The 9,379-nt window shown below is 34.9% G+C and overlaps 1 pseudogene; it reads left to right on the top strand.

Moving 5' to 3' along the window:
- The first annotated feature begins 881 nt into the window (after positions 1–881).
- LOC149575309 (heterogeneous nuclear ribonucleoprotein 1-like) lies at positions 882–5,273 on the top strand (annotated as a pseudogene).
- The last annotated feature ends 4,106 nt before the right edge of the window (positions 5,274–9,379 follow it).

Genomic DNA, 9,379 nt, shown 5'->3' with positions numbered 1-9,379 from the left:
AAAGAAAGAATGAAAGATATAGGAGAAGATGAAATTCCCGGATTAAATATGCAATCAACATCTATCCACTTGGAATTTCATCTTGTTCAGTTGCAAAACCCCTTTCCTCTCTCTACCCATCTGGTTTGATTTATTTTCATCATCACACTCTAAGTGATTTGAAAATATCCTCTGTTCAAATGATGAAAACCTCTTTTTGCAACCAAAATATCTGATTTGCCCACTAAAATGCTAGTGAAATTTCAATTTTTATTGAATGAATCTGAAATTTTTTTGACCCAAATTGAATTCTCACTTCCTTTTAACCATACTCAAGTCATCACCTCATTAGAAATTAGTTCTGAGCTTTGATACTTGAATTCTGTTGCACAATAGGAATCTAGAAGAAAACCTCCTGTAGCTCAAACAGATTGCTACCTGTGCAAAAAATGACCTCATATTTGGAAAATTTGGATCTTCTCGGTTTCAGTGGTATATTGGAGTGCATATCTAGCCTCCCAAAAATGCCCAGAAAGTCAATTTGAAAAATGCTCCTCAATTATAAAAGTTCAGGTTTGCAACTCATTGTTTTTTAAATTTTGAAAAATTTAAAATGCTTTAAAGGTAGAACTTTATAAAAAAGGCCCACTTTTGATTTTAAAATACCTACACGCTACATTGATTGAGAAAATAATAAAAAATCTATCTTTTCAAACATTTCATATTTTCCCTTGTCTTTTAAATCTAGGGTCAAACTAAGTTTGACCGAGTGACACATGTCACTCATTGATTCACTGAGCCCTCTATATAATCTGCTATGTCAGCACCATGAGACCTGCACCACATGTCACTTGCCCACTCTCCTACATTATTTATCTTCCTTGCATCTTCTTTTTGCGGGAATGCGGGCACCGCAGGATCCGCCACGTGGCAACATCCTGCGCATCGATCTTAGACTGCTATTTTGCTCCACCTTGCTACCAACCGAGACCCACTTGCCACATGGTAGTATTTTTCTTTCTCGCAATATTTATCCCATGCACATCTTATTAATGCAGGGAAGCGGTTGCCATTCGATCGTGACACTTGTTGAAATCTAGATGCCTTTGAGTGCAGATTCGCCATGTCATCACTGTTGCGGTTTCATTTAAAACTTTGGCGACATCCCATTCACCTAGCAATCTACCTCATGTATGGGTCCCACTTTGCAGCATGCAAATTTTCTCTTTGAAAAAGCCCTCTCTTTGAGGCACTTCAACATATGCGTGGAGTTCTATTTAAAAAACTAATGAGAACCACCCACAAAGGATGTGGGATAAATGACTCTTTAATATCCTTCACACATTGCGATTATAGCAACCTTCCCTTTATTATTTTTTTTTATGGGCAAAATTAGGTAGTAGGAAAAGGTGCGTCTAAAGTTGATTGAGAGCACGCTCTACCATTATTTGGGCAGTCAATTTGATGGTATCTCACTACGTAATGCACAATTATATACATCCAGGACGTATCTCCTTCTAGGTAGAAGTATGCGGCAAGGTATGGAGGAGTTGAAAATGAAGATGCAAAAATAAAAGAACATAATACACTTTAGCATGAAATTTTTTCTTCATCTAATGATAGGAATTGTGAAAGACACGTTCAATCAGCAAAGCCCTGCCTCTTCGGTCTCTTGCTGCAACTTCCTACATACGTGGGTTTTTCTCTTAAATTGCCCTATTCTTCTTTGTCGACTGTTGCACCTTCTTAGCTGTGGGCTCATTCCTTTGCCTCCTGTGGCTTTGCTTGCTCTGATTGCATCTTTCAAATTTTTACACGCCGAGCCTCCTACCTCAACCACTCTCTTGCTCTGTTACATGCATGTGGCTTCTTTTCTTGCTTTAGCATGGCCCTCTTCATTTCCAAAGCATTGGGTGTCTCTGCTTTTGAGATGTGTGAGCTGAATGTTAGAAAAAATGCCTGTTGTTGTTCTTCATTCTCCCCTGTGTCTAGTGCTGAGCCTTCTTCTATGGCATCGAACTGTTTTTAAAAAATTGCTTCATTCCTTGTGAAGGTGTAGAATGTCTGATGTGAGGCGTGGGTTGATTTTGTGAACTCTGACGTCCCCTATTGAATGCAACTTCCTCTGCAACTTTAATTCCCTTGCCGCTGCCCTGTATCTGCATGTAGGATTTCTTTAGACATGCACTGACTGTTCTCTCAAACTCATGCTGCTCCCTTGTTTGCTCACGGGTTTCTCTATGGGTATGAGTTTCTTGTATCTTTATAAAATGTGGCTCCCTTTTGTTACATGAGGTCTTGTTGTAGGTTCCTCAAACTTTGATTGTGTTTTGCTTTTTTAAATCCCCCTGCGAATGTGTTCCCTCATTCACTACATCTCTTTTCTTCATTAATGCTAGAAATTCTTCCCCATGCAACATGTGCTTTCCATTAGAAGATGTAGAATTCTCGCTTTGCAATTGCACAAACATAAACTAGCCCACACATCATCCTAGAGTATCTTCTGGACAATAAATGTTGCCACCATCTTTGAGAGTTCACTTCCCATCTCTATTGTCAACCAAAATAGTGGAATTATCTCCATAGAAAGTAGAAAATTGATAACATCGATGTCATCCACCTCTAGTATCAGGATGAGAGGCTACACACTGAAGAAGTGTTAATGTATTGCAAACACGATTTGATGCACTTGCTATTAGAGTAGGTGGTGATAACATTGGGTAAGTAGATACAATTTCTTGCAATAAAGTCACAATGTTATCAAGAAGAATACCAACACATTGGAGTGAGATCTTGAAAGAGCTCACGTTTCACATCCCCTTTTAAAAATTTCAAGTTGCACAGAACCTCAATCAATCTGATGGAATCAATCGGACCCCAAAGTGGGTCCGGCTAAATTTTTTTTGTTTTTGGACAACTGATACTCCAAACTAACCCATCAACCTCTTTGAACTAACTCAAACCTAATTTAATCACTGAATCAACATTGAAAACTTATTTTAGGTCACTTTCGCACCACTATGAAATCTCTATCCGGAAGCCTGTTGCCTAGCTTTAAAAACTAACCTGGACAATTGTCCAAGCTCTGAAATTGAACACACTGATTCTTTGCTCCACATTCTTTTAGACTGTGGAACCCCATCTCATGATGAATTCTAGGTCAAAATTTATTCACCTTCAAAATTACCTCTTCAGAATTACCTGCATAAAAACATGTCAGAAAGCAATAAACTAGATTTAGATTCGGCTTTGAAAATTGGGTAAATTGACACTTGGGAAGAAGAAACTTGGGACACTGGTTCTCTGTCAGGAGGTGAGTATGAATATATGATTTGGGCTCATGATGAATAACTGGGCGCAAATGGAAATCAGTCAAAGTAGGCTACCTGGATTTTGCAATTTGAAACACTGATAGGACAATGATTTTTGCAAATGGAATTGACCTGGAAAAGTGTGCATATGGATTTTCCATGACTTAAAAACTGACACACTTGGAGTATTTTTAGAGGACAACATAGTGGTACAATCCATTCAATCTTACCAATCATAGATTAGGAGATATAATGCCATGAATAGGGGTATTGACAAATCTGCAAATGGTGACACCAGTAAAAAGTTACAAATTACGTTTGGAATCGTGTTTGAAAATTGATCAAATGGATTTTTCATGAACTGAAACTTGAAACATAACAAGTCTTTGATATATACAATGCAATGTAAAAGGAAATTTAGCATTTGGGTCAACTAGGTCAAAATAATAATGTGTCGGACAGGGCTTCCCATAATTGTGTGCCATTTGCAAATGAATGAAAACAATAACTAACCAACTTTGAGGGATTTAAAACCTAGACAAATGGAATTGAAACGACTCAAAATCTAAAACATAAGTTTTCAGGTATGGACACTAAACATTCCCAAAGTGGAAAGTCACAAAACATTTCTAGGTGCGAGATATTCACTTACAAACATAGCCTCCTGACGTTGTTTGACACTTAAGGTAAAATGTAGAAATGACATTGGCTCAAAATAGGACTTCACCAAACAATTCAGAATGATGATTTATTTTCATGGAATAGGTAGATAGGCTGAATGGAAGGTCTTAGAAACATTGAACACCTTTTGGGCCTCATATGGATAGTCGGGTACAATCTCATCAAAAGGGCATTCATAGGGCTTGTATTGACTCAAAATTTGAAATGGGACTAAAAATGAAGCATGCAATTTTTTGTCCCAACAAGAGGAGCGAGTCAAAGAATATTTTAGAGCATTTGGAGATGTTATGGAAGTAGTGATTATGAAGGACAAAATCATAGGGTGAGCTTGGGATTTTGGCTTTGTGGTTTTTGCAAATCCATCTATTGTAGATAGGGTTGTGTTGGAAAAACACATGATCAATGGCCGAACGGTAAGATCATAGTACTTAGAGACCTCAAGGATTTGGCTTCATCACTTATGAATCAAAAGATGTTGTGGATGTTTTTGTACAAAAGCCCTTTTACGAGTTCAATGGAAAGATGGTAGAGGTCAAGTGGTCGATCCCCAAGGAACAATCTACTAGGAATGCCAAGTATACTTTAGGAGGAGATCAAGGAGGGAATTTTGGGTATGGCTTCAATTTGAGTGTGGCAAGACCCTATGGGCCTAGAATGAATACTAAGCATGTTGTTTCTCTAGGAGTTAGAGGTGGGTTCACTTCATATGGACCTACTGGAAGTGGATACAATGCACCTGGGACTGGCTATGGAAATGGTGTAGGATATGGACCTATAATGAATGGAGGCAACTATGACAGTTCTTCTTTTCGAACCAACCCAACCTATTCTATTGGCATAGTTGGCACTTATGGAGGGGCTCCCACTAGCTATGGCAATCTAGCAACCAGAGCTTATAACAATAATCTAGCTCTAGTGAGAAATATGTGGGGTAATGGAACTATAGCATATGTTGGAGGAAATGGGAGCATAAGTAGTTATGGTGGAGGTACAACATGGGGCTTAGGTCAAGGTAGTAATAACTTGGAAAATGGAAGTGTTGTTGGGAATGCAATTGGCTATGGAAGCTCTAAAAATATCTATGGCTCAAGTGTCAGTGCTTATCCAACACAAAATAGTGGGTATGGAACTAAAGTGGCAACATATAGCTCAACGACAAGGGCCTATGGAGGTACATACACTAATAGTTACAACAACTCTGCTTATGGAGACTCAGCTTGGAGATCAAAACCATCTAATCCTATTGGAGCACATTCATTAGGCTATGGGCTAAGCATAGTCAGAGATGGGTTGCATAAATAAACCCCGACAACATACATTTAGACTATTGAGATAAACCTATCAATGGATATAGAGGTGAGACAATCAATACGATTTAGAAATATTTTCTATTTTCCTTTGCAATGTTATTTTTTAGAGGCAAGTTTGTTTTTAGGTCTTTTTCATGGACCAATTAGGATTAGTCTTAGCTTCATGCTTATTCATACTTTTTTCAAATGTTTTGTTGTTTTCTCGAGGAACAAATGTTAAATTTTTTGTCAAAATCTATTATATTTTTCATTTTTAAAAATTTGATCAACAATATATTTTGTATAGAGAATAGCCACATCCCATTGTAATATTACATGCCTATACATATACTATATTAAGTTCCAATTAGAGTAAGATTAAATTTATGCTTGCAAATTTCATGCTTGCTTGTCTATTTGTGTAGTTGAGAGGATAGTATAGTCTCTCTAATATTTTGAAGCTGACGCGATTTGGTTGATACTGCAATTATTTGGAATTTTTCTGTAGCTAAGATACACTAAATATATCACTGATGTAATATTTTTGGTTTATGTATTTTAGCACTTTGGATAGTACAATCCAATGCATACACTCACCAAGGAATGGAAATTTCTATGTGAAATTAATTACAAGTACTTTGGTTTGGGTCATGTTTTGGATTTTAGTTCTAGTTGACATTACAGTTAGATTTAACGATTAGGTTAGACTTTAGATATTCAGTCACATTGTGAGTGACTTGGTCCGTGTCTCAACATGTGACCTAAATTGTATATCTGATTCAATTAGGTATATTCTCTAGTTTTGTATGGGTGCCTACAACTTCTGTAATGGTAGTTGTATTAAATATTGGTCCAAACAAGCTTCTAGTTATATCTTTGTAATTCCTCTTTCAATTTTACTTTGAAGTGTCCATGATAGACTCATGGGCAGAATATAATATTATTGAATCTCTTATGCCTAAGATGATCAAGTGATTGATATTGTTTTCAATTATTCTTGTGTCATATTATGTAGAGCAACATGTAGGATGGACATTAATCACAGAGATAATGTTGCAAGGATTATATCCCGTTTTAAGGATGTCCACTAAGAATTTGAATGTGATGCTGAATGAAACATATCAATTCTAGTTTTGAATAAATCAAATTACAATTTGTATAATGATGTTTGTTAAATTTTGGCTTTCCTTTTAACAGTATATCTACATTTTATGTTGGTACCTTTTTACAATTTTCATAATGGCACACTAGTGAAATCTATAAAATGCATTATTTGGGTTATTATTTTTCATGGTAAGGAAGTTTTGTTGAGATCATTGTGAAGTGAGCAATGGTCACTATTTGCCAAGTCTTGGTGAGGTCAGTACTAATAGGATGTGCATGCTTAATTCTCCCTTGCTATGCCTTTTGGTTTGGTCAATACTCTACAATATTAAAGTGAAACTACTTAAGTATGAGCCTTGAGGCTTTTGTAGCTCACCTCATTTTTTTTCACAATCCCCATTGTCTTATTGCTTACTAATTATATATATTTTATTGATAAAAGGCTGAAGTCAAGATCATTATTATTATGTGTTGTGATCAATTCTCATATAAGATGCTCACAATTTACCATTGTGTTGTAGGCTCTTGCCTTATATATAATGTATTGTTATTTATTAGGCATATATAACAATATAGATATCCATAACTTTTCAAATTCAATTTGAGATTAAAATGCAACATTCTTTACCATGGTTTCTCATTATTTCTTAACTCACTTTAATTATGTTATTTTTTATGTATGATGAGGGTGAAAATGACACATTTTCTCCTAAAATTGGGAATGGTACCTAAACTTTTCCTTTACCTATCTTTATTTGAACTTTCTTCAAACTAGTCCCAAGCTTTGTATTCTTCTATTTACCATCTTGCGTCAGATCTATGATTATATAAAATAATAATAGCAGAGATGTTCTTGAACATGATTATGGTCATCAATTTTAAAAGTCACATTTGGAATTGTATCCACACATCCATACCTATAATGGCTTTAAAAAAATGCAAGGGTTGGCACATCTTGGGTTGGCGTGTTGCTTAAACACCAATCTTAAATCTAATTTCTCATAAGGCTGTAACAATAACAAGGGAGTCACCCTTGGTCTGTACTTCTTGCATCAGAAAGCTATAACTTCTCTTAAACCCTTCAAAGCCATGAAAGTCTTTGCTTCATTTTTATTTTTAGAGCCAATAAAAAATGAAGCACCATTAACAAACACTTCAATGTACATGTATAATACATTTAAAAAAATATAACAATATATAGTATAAACTAGTGATACTCATAATTGCCAATAAACAAAACATTTAAGCACTTCTTAATATGAAAAAAATGGAAATGCTCATAAAAACATAATTTAGGGATTTGTTAAATGCCAATAAATGACGAAAAATTGCAATCAATATTTAAAATTAATAATCTTCATATTGCTTTGCATCAAAAGCATCAAGTGAACATCTGGTTCAACTTCACTTGAACCACAATGAGTGACAATTCTACTTCCACTAGCCATGTGTTGTATAGGCTATCTCATGTAAAGAGATTTCTAGCAAATTGTGTAACAATAACATCTATGTCAATACACTCAAAGGTCAGATCCTAATTCCTTGTCACTTCTTCATTATAATCAAGTTTCTACTAGAGACCTTAATGAGGTTGAGGGATAGATGTCCTGCCATATAGTCCATATTAAGACTTCTAGAGCCACACAAGCCTTCGTGATGCGTGCCATCTTCACAATTTTATCACTAAAGGGTGGAATTAGGTGCATAGTCTTTTATGTGTTTATAAAATGTTATTAAAAATACATTTCCCCTATTCATCAAAATAGTTAATCACATCAAAGCATCTAAGATCCACATTTAGAGGGGAAGCAATACATGGTCACATGGTACACTATTGGACACACACTGCACACAAAGTTTTTTCTTTAAGGACCTATAGGTAGAACATTCCATCTATATATAAATATTTCTAAAAATGATTTTACACTTGAGCCTTCACTCTTGCTGCTAATGCATAGTAGATTGCATAAGAATGCACACATGCCATGAAATTTCAAATTCAAATAATTAATCATCTACAAAGACAATAAGGTACTAGATTCTATCACCAAAAAATGATGGTGCATTATCAATTTATCGATGCAGTTATACTACACCAATCCCATTTTTTTGATAATTATTTTCATATTGATTAATACTTGTCAATATATAATTAGTAGCTTTCCAGGTATTCCCAATTAACATTGCTAAGTTAGAATGTAAATTATGATTTAAAGTGAGTTAAAATAAGCAGTGTCTAGGTATTAAATTACACACAATACTGACAAGACTTCCATATCAACCACATGGCCATTCTATCAAATTACACTCTTCCTAGTAAGTCCAATTGCCATGTAGAAGAATCAATTTTGGTTAGCAGGTTTAGTTGATGAGGATTCTCATTGCTGGAGTAAAATAAACCTCCAGGTATAAAGTTGATCCTTTAAACACAAATAAGCTATATTTTTTGAGTGTTTGAAGTTGTTTCCACAAGTTGTTTGTATTTTCTCTTTCTATGATGCCTCCTATGAATTGCTTGGGATCTATTATTTAAGTTTTAAATTTTATTTTGTTGTATGAGTAAGGAGGGCTCATCTTTGCTAGTATATCTCCTCTCCATTTTTCCTTTGTCTAAAAATGTAGTCATTATTCTGCTGAATCAATTATTTTTAATTAATTTTTTGGTTAAGCATCTAAATTGTGCTTTGTTCTCATAGTTATCTTCTTCCTTTATGTTTTATATGTTCTTGATGTCTGTAACAAGAAGATTGGTAAGGATTTAATTATTGGCTCAATATTTACATGCTTAAATTTAAGAAAAATTTTGTCCATCCTTACATGGTTTTCATTTTCTTTATTGACTAGTCTTACTTATTTATATGATAACAACAGATGCTTGCAAGTAGCCCACTATGCAGGAGATCACAACAATAGTGGTAGAGGTCAAGTTTAACATAATTTATTTTTGCAAAGTTTATGTGCTTTTGAAATTATCATGATCAAATAAGATTCTTAAGAACAATAAATAGATATACC

Source organism: Cupressus sempervirens, chromosome 2 (genome assembly GCF_028749045.1).
Source record: "Cupressus sempervirens isolate cs-2001-9-10 chromosome 2, ASM2874904v1, whole genome shotgun sequence".
Lineage (NCBI taxonomy): Eukaryota > Viridiplantae > Streptophyta > Pinopsida > Cupressales > Cupressaceae > Cupressus > Cupressus sempervirens.
Note: the sequence above shows the minus strand (reverse complement) of the source record. Positions and strands in the feature narration are given on the sequence as shown.